This window comes from Lucilia cuprina, chromosome 4 (genome assembly GCF_022045245.1).
Source record: "Lucilia cuprina isolate Lc7/37 chromosome 4, ASM2204524v1, whole genome shotgun sequence".
NCBI lineage: Eukaryota > Metazoa > Arthropoda > Insecta > Diptera > Calliphoridae > Lucilia > Lucilia cuprina.
Window position 1 is genome coordinate 71292596 of NC_060952.1, and position 15388 is coordinate 71307983.

Here is a 15388-nt window from a genome sequence, read left to right on the forward strand (position 1 = left end):
TCTACATAAAATTCTTCAAAAGTCAGTTTCTCAGACCAATCCATTGTCCATTCTTCTAAAAAATCAAAGAACACAACGATGTATATGTCCTTTGTCGGAGTGTGTATTCAGACGAAAGCCACATTGAAGTTAGCGGTACCGTTGCCGAGGTTACAAGATTGATCTAACATGGCACCTTACATTTGAACTTCTTCAGTATGTAAAAATTTACTAGACAGGCGAGGAGTAGCTCATAACCACTAAGCAGCTCAATAAAAAAACCAATTCGGCTTAGGAGGCAAATTTCCTGACAAAAGCAGATCTGCGACGTAAAAATAAACAAGAAAGAGTAATAAACTACAAGCTGTCGCTATCTCCGCCTCTTTCTGTAGGTATATAGAGTGACTTTATGCTAGAGATTCTATAGTAGTGATTAGATGCACTTCACTGCCGGTGACAAGTCCACACATGAGTCTTAAGCTTATTATAGTAAATAAATATAAATCTAAATAAGTCTGTCCTACTATTTAGTACTTTCGATGCATATTATCCACAACAATTTTTATACCCACCTTCAAAAAGGTGAATGTGTATATTGTTTTTGTCACTCTGTTTGAAACACATCGAAATTTTTGTTAAAGCCCATAAGAGTATATATATTCTGGGTTCTTATTAGATTTTGAGACGATAAACGTAAATCTCTTAACTCAATTTTATGCGGTTCGGTCCCTTTAGAAAATAGCTATAATGCTCATTACTGGCTCAGAAATGTGAGTACAACGATAAAATTCAAAATAATCAAGTTTTGTATGATTTTAAATCTCTCTACTAATTATTTATAATATTAATGGTTTTGGCTATGAATTTCATTCCTAACTGATTTTAAAATGGTAAGAATTCCATCCAATTTGTAAATATAAAGTATTGTTATACATCTGACTTTCCTTAAAAACTGATATTTAAGAATCACTGTACCAGGCAAGTGAGTGTTTATCAGTGACACCATTAGCGTAAAACTTTTTGCATTAGAACTAATATTTCTGGCATGCGAGAGTATTTAAACTTAAGAACAATTTTGTTGTTTTTATACATACAACTCTAATCCGCATAATACTGGTTGCCTAGAGATTTTAAAATCCCTGACAGTTTTCGCAGCAAAAAAATACTCATACTTACACCTGAATATTAGGCTAGGTGTTTACGTTGCAAAATATATGATTGAATGTATGTAAATATATTTGTTTGTTGATTTTGTTTTTACCATTTTTTGAGCTCTTATCACTCAGCCAATATCTAAATAATCCAAACAAAATCAAGTTGTTGTTTTTTTTTCTTAATTTTTGCATATTTGAGCTTTAGTCGAGTTCAAAATTTCTGTTGGGTTTTGTCGCTTTTGTTAGACATGTTTTTCTATTCAAATTGCTGCAAACAAAGCAACTGAAAACTTTTTATATTCAACTTTTTCAATAACAATACGGCACGCGGAAAATATACGAATACTCGTACAACAACAACAATAACAATAATAACAAATAAAGGTAAAGAAAATAATAGAAAAATGTACAGAAAAAATATATTCATGTTATGATGATAAATTATCATTTTTACTGCATTAGTTGAACAAAAAAAAATCAAATTCACAGCAAAAATGTGGCTCAACTACTGGTACTATAAGAGACAGTGGGGCCGAATGATAAATAGTAATTATTATAAAAACATTCATTTCTTAAAGAAAATAAAAATTTCGATTTCTTCGATTCAGAATTTTTGACAAGTCTGGTATTTATTACAGATTATTTTAAAGTACATCCCACCAGAGATACAAGCCGAAACGGCTCAAATAGGAGGCGGCTGGCCGCCGGTAATATTTTTCAAGCCGCGCCGCCGTCTTCTTTCGGCTCAAAAGCTATGCCGGCTTAAACGTAGACGCTGATAAAGATTGGAATCACACATGTATTTCGGAAAATAAATTCACCAATTTGAACGGAGATGCCACTATTTGTTATTGCAAATTGAAAAGTGTGGCCACACAATATTGCGCTAATATTAAAATTGTGAAAACTACTATAAATGTTCAATTTTCTGTAAAAAAAACTTATATAGAGAAAGGTTTCTATATAACAGACTATTATACAGAGATTTTTTAATATAATAAACGCTTATAAGGTCAATTTCTGAAGAAAAGGTTAAATTGAGCCGACAATTTAGCAGCCGCCGATATTTTCTATAATAAGCCGCTGCCGCCGACCTAAAATGATTACGCTGCCGCCGATCGTTTTGCATCGGTTAGTATCTCTGCATCCCACTGTATATGGCATAAAAATTTTAGCTAGATAAAATTTTGGAAAAAATTTGTTTGTGTATATAGGTACTTAATTTTACGAAAAAAATCCAAACAAAAACCATAGTGAGTAAGCATTATTTAAATTTTTACCTCACTGGGTATTTAAACTTAAACGAAATTTTTATTGTTTTAATTTTTTTCCCAAAGCTACTGGCACTCTACGTGATAAAGCTTTGTACATGCACAGTAATTCGAAATGACTCTTAAATTCACACATATTTGTGAAGCCATTGTGCAATTTTCGATAAATTAAGATTTAGTTCCCAAATACATCTTGGTTCTTTAGAAAAACCTACGGACTGACGTATTGATAGATAGATATCGCTAAATTGTCTTCGCAATATGTAAGTATTAAGAAAATATGTACTTTATTGGATCTGGGAAATTATTGCAAAATGCAAACGGAATGACAAACTTTAAAAATTGAGAGAAACAAAAATTTTTATGTTTAAAGTCTATATAGGCGGAACTAATGTTATTAAACTTAACAGTATTTTTCCATAAGTCTTTTCCTTTTCAAGTGGGCGAGGTGCCATACACATATTATTCAAAATCCTATATTTAAAAAACACTGTTATAGTAAGAGTCTTCAAATTTTGGATCAGCGAATTTGACATCCATGTAACCATTTGGGAAAAGACAGACTTGTAATAGTTAACACGCTTTCTAAATCCAATGCATAAATTCCTATATTGACAAATCAATACTATAATCTATAACTTAATAACGTACTCCAAAGCGAAAGACTACATACCGATTAGTTTATTTCCTTTCTGCTGAAAACCTTTGAAAGAATAAATGATGCTCATGACAAAACGTCTTTCTTAGTATCCTGTTAACACCCAAACACTAAGGGTAAATCCTTTGATTGCATTATACGCCTTAGTTGGACTCATAGAGATATCACTTGAATTAATCAGATATAACTCTATCAGCTTTACAAACACTTGAAGAAGATGCTTCAACAGTAACGTTTTTTGTGAAATGTTGCTCAGAAGTCTGGATTACTTGAGATTTGAATCTGTTGCTAGGAATTTATCTGAACACAAAGGCTGAAAATGCACTCAAACTACATATTAAGTTAATGGAGCATCGATTATGATTTAGGTGAAAGGAATTCATCCGAACATAATATCACAAAGGCTGGAAATGCACTCAAACTATTAAGTTAATGGAGCATCGATTGTGGTTTGGAAACGGAACCGAATTTGTACTACACACAACGAAGTATATCAACCAAAGCCGTAAATGCAATGTACATTTGCAAAAAAGCTGTAGGAACAAAATCGAGTGATTAAACTCAAACTTGTTCATTGGATTTTTTAAGCGGTCATCTAGCGAATTCTGTATTTTCGAGCTTGGGTTTGGGGAGAAGCGCTATATATAAAATTACATTGCAAACTCCTTGACTAAAGTTTGAGAAGAATGTCGATTTGAGGAGAGTGTCGATCCAAATAACTGGATCACTAGACTTAAACAGACTTGTTGTGGACATGAGAGAATATAAAAACTTCCGGTGAATATTACATATACATATTACATATACACGTCCTTCCCCCAAAGAATCATTGGTTTCGTTCTCTCGACAATTACAGGACTGAATGTTGTGGAAGGCTATTCGTATATTTTACACAAGTAGAACGAAGGTGGATTCATTTTCATCCAGAATTTTGAGTCAGAATTGCTTTCAAAATGATTGTAGTACAATTCAGACCGAGATATCAGCCGAAAAGGAACAGCAATCCTTTACCGGCAATCAAACTACTATTAAGGTTCCGATAGACAGACACAGATACAGAGGAGGGGAAGAAGGGAAATCCCATAAGCAATAAAAATTAAGAGAAAAGAAAATTAGTAAAATAAAAAAAACTTCCCCCCAAACGCTTATTATGTGAAATATTCGAACCATATGAACATGCCTAAAATATCGTTAAAAAAAGCTCAAATATATCAAACAGCGGATGTACAAATATTTTCGTAATGGAAACTTCCGTTAGGTGTGACTTTCAATGTGTTTTTTTTTTGTATTAAAATTTTTTTTAATTTAATTTTTATATCTTTAACAATGCTGATGACTTCAGTTTTTCACAACTGTCAGATATATACGTTTTTTGCTCATTGTTTATTTGATTTCAAAAAAGTTTAAATGATTTTAAATGTTATAATTTTTTTCTTTTGTATGCAATTTTTTGTGTTATTAACGTTCTGGATGAATGAAATGATTGCGTGTGAATTCAATACTACACTTGCACTCGTCAAAATTCAAATCAAATACGTGATGGTGGATTTTTATTAGATTTTTTTTTTTTGCTTGCTTTTTTCTGATTTCTGTTTGTGCATATCAATCACATACTTGTACTTACGAAAAGATAAAACGATTTAATTTAAAAATAATGCGAGAATAAAAACAATTTTACAACCATATGGTAAACGTGTCAAGGCTATAGATTGGTTACTTCGTAAAACGATATTTTCAATATTTAAATACTTTCTGTCTTAAACAAAAACGAATATTAAGTTAACAATGCTTAATAAAACCTTTTTTATGTAAAAATGTGTGCAGTAAACCATTGCTAACTTTAATAATCGTTTTTACATAAGGCATTTAAACAGTAATTAAGGAAGCGGAAGGCATTTTTTGTACAAGGAAATACATAGTTTTATGTTCCTTTTTTCAAACACATAGTAGCTAATAAAAATTCAATATTAAACAAGTAAAAAAGCATAGTCGGGAGTGTCCGACCATATGATACCCTACACCAGTTATGATTATACCTATAATGTGTTAGATTATACCCTACACCGCTATAGTGGTATACTATACATTTATGTTGATGTTTGTAACACCCAAAAATATTGGTTCTAGACCCACCAGTCGGCTCAGAATAACTTTCTGAGTCGATTTAGCTATGTCCGTCTTTCCGTCTGTCTGTCTGTCTGTCTTTGTGTCCATGTAAACCTTGTGCGCACGCTACGGGTCGCAATTTTCAAAATAATTTGATAAAATTTGGCACATACTATTTTCTTGGCTCAAGGACGAATTATGAGCTCCTAATATAGGGGGCTAGATCAATAGAGTTTGTCCTCGGGTCAAAAGTTATGTGTGTATCAAATTACATATATATAAATATCTCTAAATTACGACCTGTAGTTTGATTACATGGTTTAATCGACTCAGAAAAGGATACCAAACCAATTGGTATGCTAAAAAACGGGTTTATTCTATGCAAAAGTCAAATATACCATAAAAAACAGAAATTTCTTATTGAATCATTTAATCAAGTACTTCTATCAAAGAACTTATAAAACCCCTTCCATTAAAATTTAAACAGTTAACATTATTGTAGGAGGATTTTTATTTTCCTTTTTATTTACCCACTTCCTTTTACAACAGGAACAACAAAATCACACCAACACACCAGTTTACTCACAAAGGAACTTCATCCATAATCAATAATATTACACAGAAATATATTAAATTTTCTTCTCAAAGATGACCAAGCAAATGCGAAATGAACAGCATGTGTTAACGAAATTTTATTGGGACAAGATTCAAGTGCGACAAACCGAATGGAAAGAAAACAAAACCTGAACAAAAAATCAAAAAAAAAATTATACAACGACTCTGGGAGTCCCATAAAAATTTATGACACCAGATGTTAGTCAACCATTAAACGTCAGTAAATCAATCTTGCAAACATTTGCAGCTTTTTATTGCCATCATGCTGCCAATAACATGGTAAAGAGAAAATTTACCAAAAAAAACCAAAAAAAAAACAAAAATACTAAAACTCCGATGATAAACTGAAAACAAACACTTCCATTCATGGTATGATGGCCAACTAAATGGTCAATCTATACTGAGATCCCCCCCTGTTTGTAAGTGTAAAAACTGTATTTCCATGTGAACGGGCTAGTGACATTTGTAAGAGACCCTTTTTTTAGGGGTTGCGCCTAGTGCTCTGATGCTGACTATTGTTAAGAAAACAAATTAAGTCACAATTTTCCAGACAGCAGTTGCAATATTTATGAGATTTGATGTTGAACTTTTTTTTTGTTTAACCTTCAACCTTTTGATTTAGCTTTAGTTTTTTTTTTAATATTTTATTACACATTCTTTTTTATGATTTTACAAATGAATTTAAGGATGTGAGCAGAAAACTTTAGATACTAACAATTTATTACTTCAACTATTACTAAATTTAGTAAGTAATGGGTTGTGAGTTTGTTTGTATAAGCAGTAATGAAATCATTTCAGATAAGTAGTTATTAATCAGCATATTTTCATATCTAAACATTTATTTTAATTAGGCAATGGGTCAGTTTGAACTATATTATATAGATAAATACTTAAAAAAATTAAAGACCAAAATAGACTACACAAGCCGCTTGACAAACATAATTTTTCAATTATCTTCATGTTTAACATCTGAGATTTCTCTGATTAAAACCTTCAAATTCAAGGGAATGACGTACATATGTGCTAATGAAGAAAGACCAGAGAGCTCGACGTCGCCATTTAAATATCTAAAATACCTTTAATTGTGTGGGTTATTTCTTTTGTTTTAAGTGATATTTGGGTTTAAATTTCTTTTGATTTTTAAATTTCACCGATCTTCTTTTAGTTTCTTAAATGTAGCGGGCCTACGCATCTTAATTGCAATATGAGATGTGTTTTTTTAAGAAAGTCTCTATATTCTGTCTTTTATAGACCACCGGGGCATGTTTTTTTGATGAATGACTTCATCTTGTTGTATTGCAAGCGTTCACCAAAAGCACTTCGACATTCGTGTCTTATATAGAAAAAAATTATACGGGACTATATTTATATGTTAAATAAAATTTGGCTCATATATGCGGGAAATGCTGCCACCAGTCCCATCAAAACTTTTGATTTGAATAAATAATCTAAAAACTTAAACTTCTCTTAATAGCTCTACATTTATATAGCCTATATTGACCTCATTATACCTGAAGTCTTTTTACTATCACACGGTACATAATTTCACAGGTTTAAGAATTTTTTTTATTTGTATATAGAAAAGTTTTGGCAAAGATGTAGATATGTATTAAACGTTAAAGTTTAATCCATAACTCATTATGTTTTCAAACTGAATGCTTAAACAAACTTTAAAAATTTGTCCGCCTGTCGAAGAAAACATAACCGATTGTATAATACATTTTGAATGAATGTTTATAATTTAATTTATAACGTTTATAATTCACCTAAATTCTGGATAAATTCTGCTTAATTAATTTGTAGGCCCCATATTCTAGCCCCTAGGGAATTAGTTATCCATAAAAATAACTTACATATTTAAATATACATACTTATGTATAGCAATAAAAATAAGATTCAAAATAAATTCTATCGCTGTTAGTAAAATTCTGTAAAATTAACTAATTTTCTATATTCAGTACTAAAAAACATAATTATAATTGAATTGTGGTTTTAACAATTTCCATATCAATAATTGAAGCATGGATGCGAATAAGGGCTTAAAGACCACCTTTTCAAAATCGCGTTTTTTCGCATAATTATATTAAACTAACCTTTTTACATCTATTCATAAAAAAATAAATTGCAAAATATAAATTTTTCGCTAAAATAGATAGTTTTAAAAGCACGATTTTTAAATACTATTTATATTTTTGGGTAAAAAATATTAGCAATTTAATGTATTTTTCTGTAAAAAATCGTATAAATTTTAATTCTAATTGCACCAAATTTGCAGAATGGTTGGAAAATATTTCAAATTTATTAATTCTTTAATTATATTGCAAAAACGATTATTATTGAATGAATTATTTAAGTATGAAAGTGTGGACAAGAAGAAGGTCGTATATCCATAACTATAGTTATATTTTAAAAAATTATTATATCTTGTTATTTTCGGATTATTTTAGTTAAAGAGGACCTATCCAATTTGATAATGAACTAAGATAATAATGTGGTTCGCTGATTTTGACAATAACGCAATAAGGTGTTCCTGTTTAATAAATTAAAAATACATATAAGTATGTACTTATGTAGAAAAATACAAAAAAATATTTTTTTTTTTGGTTTTTGTTTTAATTACTTATAAGGATAATGAAGGATGTCCTTGAAACTTTAGCAAATAATGATCTAGACTGTTATGTTGAGGCTGTCCAAGATTTATATAATAAAATAATTAAGAAGTATATAAAAATAACATTTATTTATATATACTTTCAACTCCAAGAAAAAAAAAAAAAAAAAATATATATATATATATATATATATATATATATATATAATATATATATATATAATATAATATATATATATATATAATATATATATATATATATATAATATATATATATATATATATATATATATATATATTGAGCAACCAATTATCAATGGAAAAAATTATTTAAAATTTAATGATGATAAAAGGAACCAAATTCGATGTTCACAACCAAAAAGTTTGTAATTTTAGTACACGTTTATAAAAATAAATAAAATAATATGAATTTGTATTTAAACAAGTAAGAGTTTTATATTCGGCTATGCCGAATCTTATATACCCTTCACCATGGTGTGTTAAAAAAAAGTCCGTAACAAAAACTCTACTTTCAAATCACTTACTTCGCGCTGAACATACTTAATTTCATGTTTCTGGATTCAATATTATAGAAAATTTAAAAAGTTCCTTAGGTTCTCACCTAATTTTGACTCTACATACTTAATATTATGTTTTAGCTTCAATATTATAGGAAAAAGTACAAAAAGTACTTTTTAAAAAACAAAAAAAACCAAAAAGTTCACTTTTCCCGGTTCTAGACTAATTCCGACTCTACATACATAATTTCATGTTTCTAGGTTCAATATTATAGAAAATTCAAAAAGTACCTTTTGTAGAACTAAAAAGTACCAAAAAATCGCCTTTGATGTGTTCTCGTCTAATCCGGACCCTACATACTTAATTTCATGTTTCTAAGTTCATTATTATATTTTTTGGGTTCTCATCTAATTCCGAATCTACATACTTAATTTCATGTTCCTATGTTCAATATTATAAAATAATCAAAAAGTACCCTTTGAAAAACGAATAAGTACCAAAAAGTTCCCTTTTATGGCTTCTTACCTAATTCAAACACAATACTTTAGAAAATTCAAAAAGTACTTTTTTTATGGCTTCTAACTAAATTCAGGCTCCACATACTTAATTTCATGATTCTAGCCAATAACAACACACTAGTGCTGTTTTTGCTCTACTACTCTTGCTCTGCTTCTCTCGCTCTGCCTTGTTTTTATAAACAGAGTACAATAACAAAATTTACCGTATGATTATATATTTTGTTTTTTTGCAATTTCTTTTTCTCATATCACCGTTATTTATGGACCGATTTTGCTGATTTCCCGAATGCATGTCTACCAGAATTATTGAAGATTCGGATCTCGCCGATATCTGGGGTCCTCTAAAAACTGATTTCAACAAACAGACAGTCAGACGGACATGGTTTAATCGACTCCGCTATCTATAAGGATGCGGCATATGTATACTTTATAGGGTCGGAAAATTATATTAAAGAAATTACAAACGGAATGACAAACTTATATATACCCTTCTCACTAAGGTGAATATAATAAAAAGACCTTAAAAAATTTACTTTAACTTTAACAAAATTTGATGGTGGGTATAGAAGATTCGGCATGGCCGAATATAACACTCTTACTTGTTTATATTATGTTCAGCATTGTTGCTTTAACTGTTCTCTTGATATATGAACATAAATACATATGTATGTACATATTACTGTTATTTTCAAATCGCTCCGAAGAATTATTTTAAATATTTATTTGGGAACCTAGCATACTGGTATTCTGTGCGTCATCTTAGAATCTCACAATAACCTTCAATAATTGGATAACCGACCGATATTTAGATGAGCAACAAACGGTATAACAAACCCTTGCAAGTACCTCCCATAGCGTGTAGAATACAATTTTTAATAAATGACAATAAGAATAATATAGAATCCTAATTATTATTACTGTCGTTCATTAAATATCCAATGAAAACAAGTAGGAAAGTATAGTCGGGCATGGCCGACCATATAATACCCTACACCATGACTATATTTTAATTTTTTTTTTTATAAAGAATCTTTTATGTTGAATATTACCATAATGTCTAAATGAGTCTTTATATAGGTCATATATGGGACGATCCTCGGTAAATTTGGGAAAAGGATATATTTTTAAATAGCAGTTAATTTTGTTGTGTTTCATTGCGATACAAATGGTTACAAGTCAATTTTAGACCTTTAAGACATTTTTTGAAGGGGGGTTTGTATGGGGGCTAGGGTCAAATAAGGGCCGATCCTTACGAAAATCTGCAGTGTCATTTATACTTATATAAGACTTATTTGTGCCAATTTTTAGAGAGATAAAATAATATTTGACGTAATTATGGCATAAAAAGTTCAAATCGGGAGGTACGGTTGTATGGGGGCTAGGTGAAATAATGGACCGATTTCAACCATTTTCAATAGGCTTCGTCCCTGTGCCAAAATTTCATCAAATTATCTTGAAAATTGCGGCCTGTACCTTGCGCACAAGGTTTACATGGACAGCCAGCCGGACGGACGGACATGTCATAATCGACTCAAAAAATGATTCTGAATCGATCGGTATACTTTAAGGTGGGTATTGGACCAATATTTTTGTATATTCCAAATCAGCACAAACTTATAATACCCTTCCCACTATAGTGGTGTAGGGTATAAAAAGGATTTTCAAGTTTCAAATATGTAAATGTGCCATACCTGTATTACTACTTGTAAGTATAAACTGTAACAAATATTTCAAAAAGTAATATTTAAATAAATTATAAAACGTTATTGTAACGGTTGCCACACCAAAGCACCCTCTAGTGCTTAGTAGTACAACTAAATAATAAATCATTTATTGGCGCATGAATACGTACATACATATGTAGGTATATCAATATTAAGTTTGTTTCTCTTAATTATTTACTTACCAAAACTTTTTTTAAGAGGTCGTTTTCAAGTTCATTTAAAAATTGCTGAATGATATTTTAGTTTTATTTTTTGGAACTTCATTAGCACTTTTTCAAACTTTTTAAATCTAACAATAAAATCACTTCTAAACAACAATAAATAAATTAAAGTTCTGTTTCCATACCGGCGTTTTTAATGTAGTATGAGTTTTCGACCCTGAACTCAGTTCAGAAGTGCGCATGACGCCAGAAGAGAATGTGACAAAAGTCTTCTTTCTCTTATTAAAGAGGTGGTTTGAAATGTAAAAGAGTTGCCATTAAATTACCGATTCGAATATGGGGAAAATGAACGATTTATGATTTATTGTTGACTATCCAATAGAACGTACATCCATATATACATTATGTATGTAGTTGCATTTTATATATTGATGATATTATATATCGTATTTGATGTAAATTACAAAAAAATGAGTATATAACATTTTTTAAACAACAACGCATTTATTATATACGTAGAACCCTATTGTGGATCATGTACATCCTTAATAGGAGTAGTTTTGGAATTAAACATCGGGCGTTTACTGGATAATTTTGTTCATATTTGTATTTGAATTAGTTTTGGAACAGTTCAAATCCTTAGAGAAGTATTCTTTATCAGACATATATTTAGAGAAGTCTCAATATTCGACGAGTTATCGGCCTGATATTGCAAAAACGTCCGATTTAACAAGAGTGCATTTCAAACCGTGCACAAAAGAATCCTGGAATCCATGGAATAATGGAACGCTCGGTACGACCGCAAAAAAACAATAGGAGAAGTCTCCTTAGTGAGAGAATAGTAAACAATTATTAAAAATTTTATTAAAATAAAGACATTGATAACTTAACGATATAATTTCGAATATTTACTTGCGAAACATTGTGAAAATTTTGGAGATTTACAAAAACCCCATTCTAAACAACAAAAAACAATACATCAGCAACCCTGTCAAATCATGAATGGTGATTCAACAAAACAACCACAATACATTTCGATTCTCAGAAAATTTATACACATTTTGATTTTTGCGCTTACCGGAGTATAAGTAAAAATGACTCGAGAACATCATACGTAATTCAACAGCCAACATGTGAAATCCCGTGTAGAAAATAAACAACAACAAATATTTATATTATAATTCTACAACAAATATACACAATATAATCTAATAGAAACGGTGGCATAATGCAAGTTTCATAATTGTTTTCACATTCGAATCATAAATTTATGTATTGAAATCGATAAAATTCATTTGTATTTATTAACTACAACTAAAAAAAGTACTCACGCGATAAGCAAAGTGTTTCAATTAATTAAATACGCACACAAACAGTGTTACAGAAACACGCACCAAAAAAATATCTGTAAACACTTGATATCAGAATCTAATATATAATTCTCAAGTATTTATTTTGATAGATTTCTTTTTAATTGTTCTGTTCTGCGAGTGAATGAATTAGTTGTTTTTGGCGCGTTTATTTCCCGATGCGAACTGAAACGATTTAAACGCTGCTACTTCGATACGACTGGAAGCAGACAGCAGAACGTTTTAAAGACGCAAAGGTTTTACCAAAACTAACATGAAATAAATATTTGGAGGGGCAAATACACAGAAGCGGCAAGCATGACGTCGTTCAGTGTCTGTGTATTAAGAATCTGGTATATTGGACTGGTGGTGGTTGAGCTGCCAGTCAGTCAACTGTTTATTAGCAGCAAAAATCGCAGTAGCAGCGACTGTGTTTTTCTAAATTTGTTGTTGATTTTACTTTTACAGTGTGACGACCGACCACAAGCAAGTAGATAGACACACATTGTCATCAGCTGATTTTACTAAACAAGCAATTTGTTGTTTCACTATCGAAATTGATTTCTGTTTGTTATGCTTTTTCAAGGTACATTAGGGTGGTTATTAATACTTTTTTTTTGAAATTTAAGAACATTTACTACAGGCGCGGATTCAGCTCGAGTGTTTATAGGGGGGAGGAGTGTGTTGACTTTTTTTTCACTTATTTTATTTTTTGGATCCGCGCCTGATTTAGGCTAAAACTGCAACGTTAGCAATTTAAACAAAATTAATTTTATGTTTAATCAACTTCCAACACAAAAACTCTGATATTTAACAATGCCAAATCTTATCAAAACATATGTCGTATATTAAAAAAAAAAAAACTTCGAAAATATACAGTGAATCAACTAAGTTTTTTGCCTACCTTTTTTGTTCATAAATAAAATTGGAAAAAAGAGATAAAAAGTAAATATATGTTTTCCAATTAAAAATAGAGATTGTGTAAAATGGGAAAAATTAGAAAAAATATTAAAATACAAATTTTGGTGCATTTGTTGTTGCATTTTATTATTTTTCATCAGAATTTGCATGCCAATAAAGTATTTTGCATATTGAGAATTCCGGTTAATTTCATTGGGGTTTTCAAATTATTTTTGGAATTTATTGTTTTATTGTTAAAAGGAGGAGTGTTAATTATTTTTCAATTGCGATTTGCAAAAATCATATCCTCATTGGATGAAAATGTGATGTAAAAAATCATTTTAGATTTCTAGAACAAGTGTAAATCAATAAAATATAATTATGAAATGTTTAATCAATAACATTAAAAAATATAAAATAGAGTAATAGATGAAATGATCCAAAGAATTATTAGAAAAAAAAAAAAAACGCACTGAGTGCTCTTTCAAATCTTTAACTGCCAAAGGGAGGAGACTTGTATCCAAGGAAAACTATTGGTCGCCTGATATATCTTTTTCAAAATCTATATACGAACTAGGAGGAACACTATGTTTAAATTTAGACCTCTAAAAAGACCTTAGGTTACTTGGAACCAATGTAAAGTGAACTGCTGTGTAGTACAGGAAAAATACCTAATTTAGATATTTTAAAATAGGGGTGGGTATCATACCGTAACGTCAACAAAAGCAATATGTTTCACCTAATACATACACTTATATATATGAAGAATCCAAATCAAGAATAGCTATCCAAATCCAAATACGCCTACTGTATCTTATTAATAAAATAAAGAATTTAAAATATGAGGTTGAAAATCAATATTTTAGCATTTAATAGTTCTATAGTGGTATATGGTGATGTCCCCATACTTAGAGTGGCTAGGATGGTACTTAATGTTGGATTTATTGAATATGAATCAATATTATACAATTCTAAAAAAAATTTACACAATACTCCCCAAATATATGGAGTTTCCGTAATGTAGTTTTTGTTTATCAATACAAAATGACCAAAAACCCGGATTATATTTGTTATAATATATAGATTTATACCTCACAAAACATTTTTTCTAGGTCCAAATCCATTGATTATCTGATATATCATGTATCCAATTCTAAATTCCTTATTATTTTCAAAATTTAATAAAATAAACGATAGATTTCATGTTAAGTCAAATATTGATAAATTCTGATATAGGATAATAAATTGGTTAAGAAATGTCCAAATTTAATGTAATGCATGGGTGGGTTACGTGACCCTCACATAGAACATTACAATATTAAATAGAGTATGTTTCCATATTCCATATATTTTCATTGGTTTTAAGGAGCCTTTTTTACGAATAGTGGAAGCACCTACTCGAATACTTCTTTGCTATAAACTTTAAGTAGATTTACAACGACATCATGGTGTTACCCTAACATTTTTTCTTTTTGCAAATACTTGAATTCTTGTTTTTTTTTTCTTTTTTAAAAACCAGTGTTGATTGATGAAATTATTTTTGTAATTTATTTATTTTTTATGTCGCCAAAAAATTTCTTAATTTATTCATTAAAAACACAAACAAGATTTTGTTGTCTATAAAATTGATTAATCGATACAATTTCTTCTATTCTATTTTATTGTATTTTCTTCATTCTTTGTATTTGAGGTCAATAGTCTAAAATAAAGTTTTTTTGCTGCAATTTAAAAATTTTGAATTCTAATGATGATAAACGATTAAAAACTATTGTTTTTGCAATTGTGTTTTTGCTGCGTCATTCTAACCATTCTAAATGCCATTT

General features: G+C 29.8%; 1 protein-coding gene across 3 annotated transcripts in view; it reads right to left on the reverse strand.

The window, feature by feature from the left end:
• Positions 1-12908, reverse strand: part of LOC111676165 (nicotinamidase) — a 35207-nt gene extending 22299 nt beyond the window's left edge. The window contains exon 1 of one of the 3 annotated variants that reach the window (XM_046950560.1): positions 12648-12908. The gene's annotated coding sequence lies outside the window, so the exon portion shown is untranslated. Of the gene's footprint in view, positions 1-11337; positions 11462-12394; positions 12507-12647 lie in introns of those variants that run through there. The other 2 variants (XM_046950559.1, XM_046950561.1) reach the window with 2 other exon arrangements.
• Between the last annotated feature and the right edge of the window lie 2480 nt (positions 12909-15388).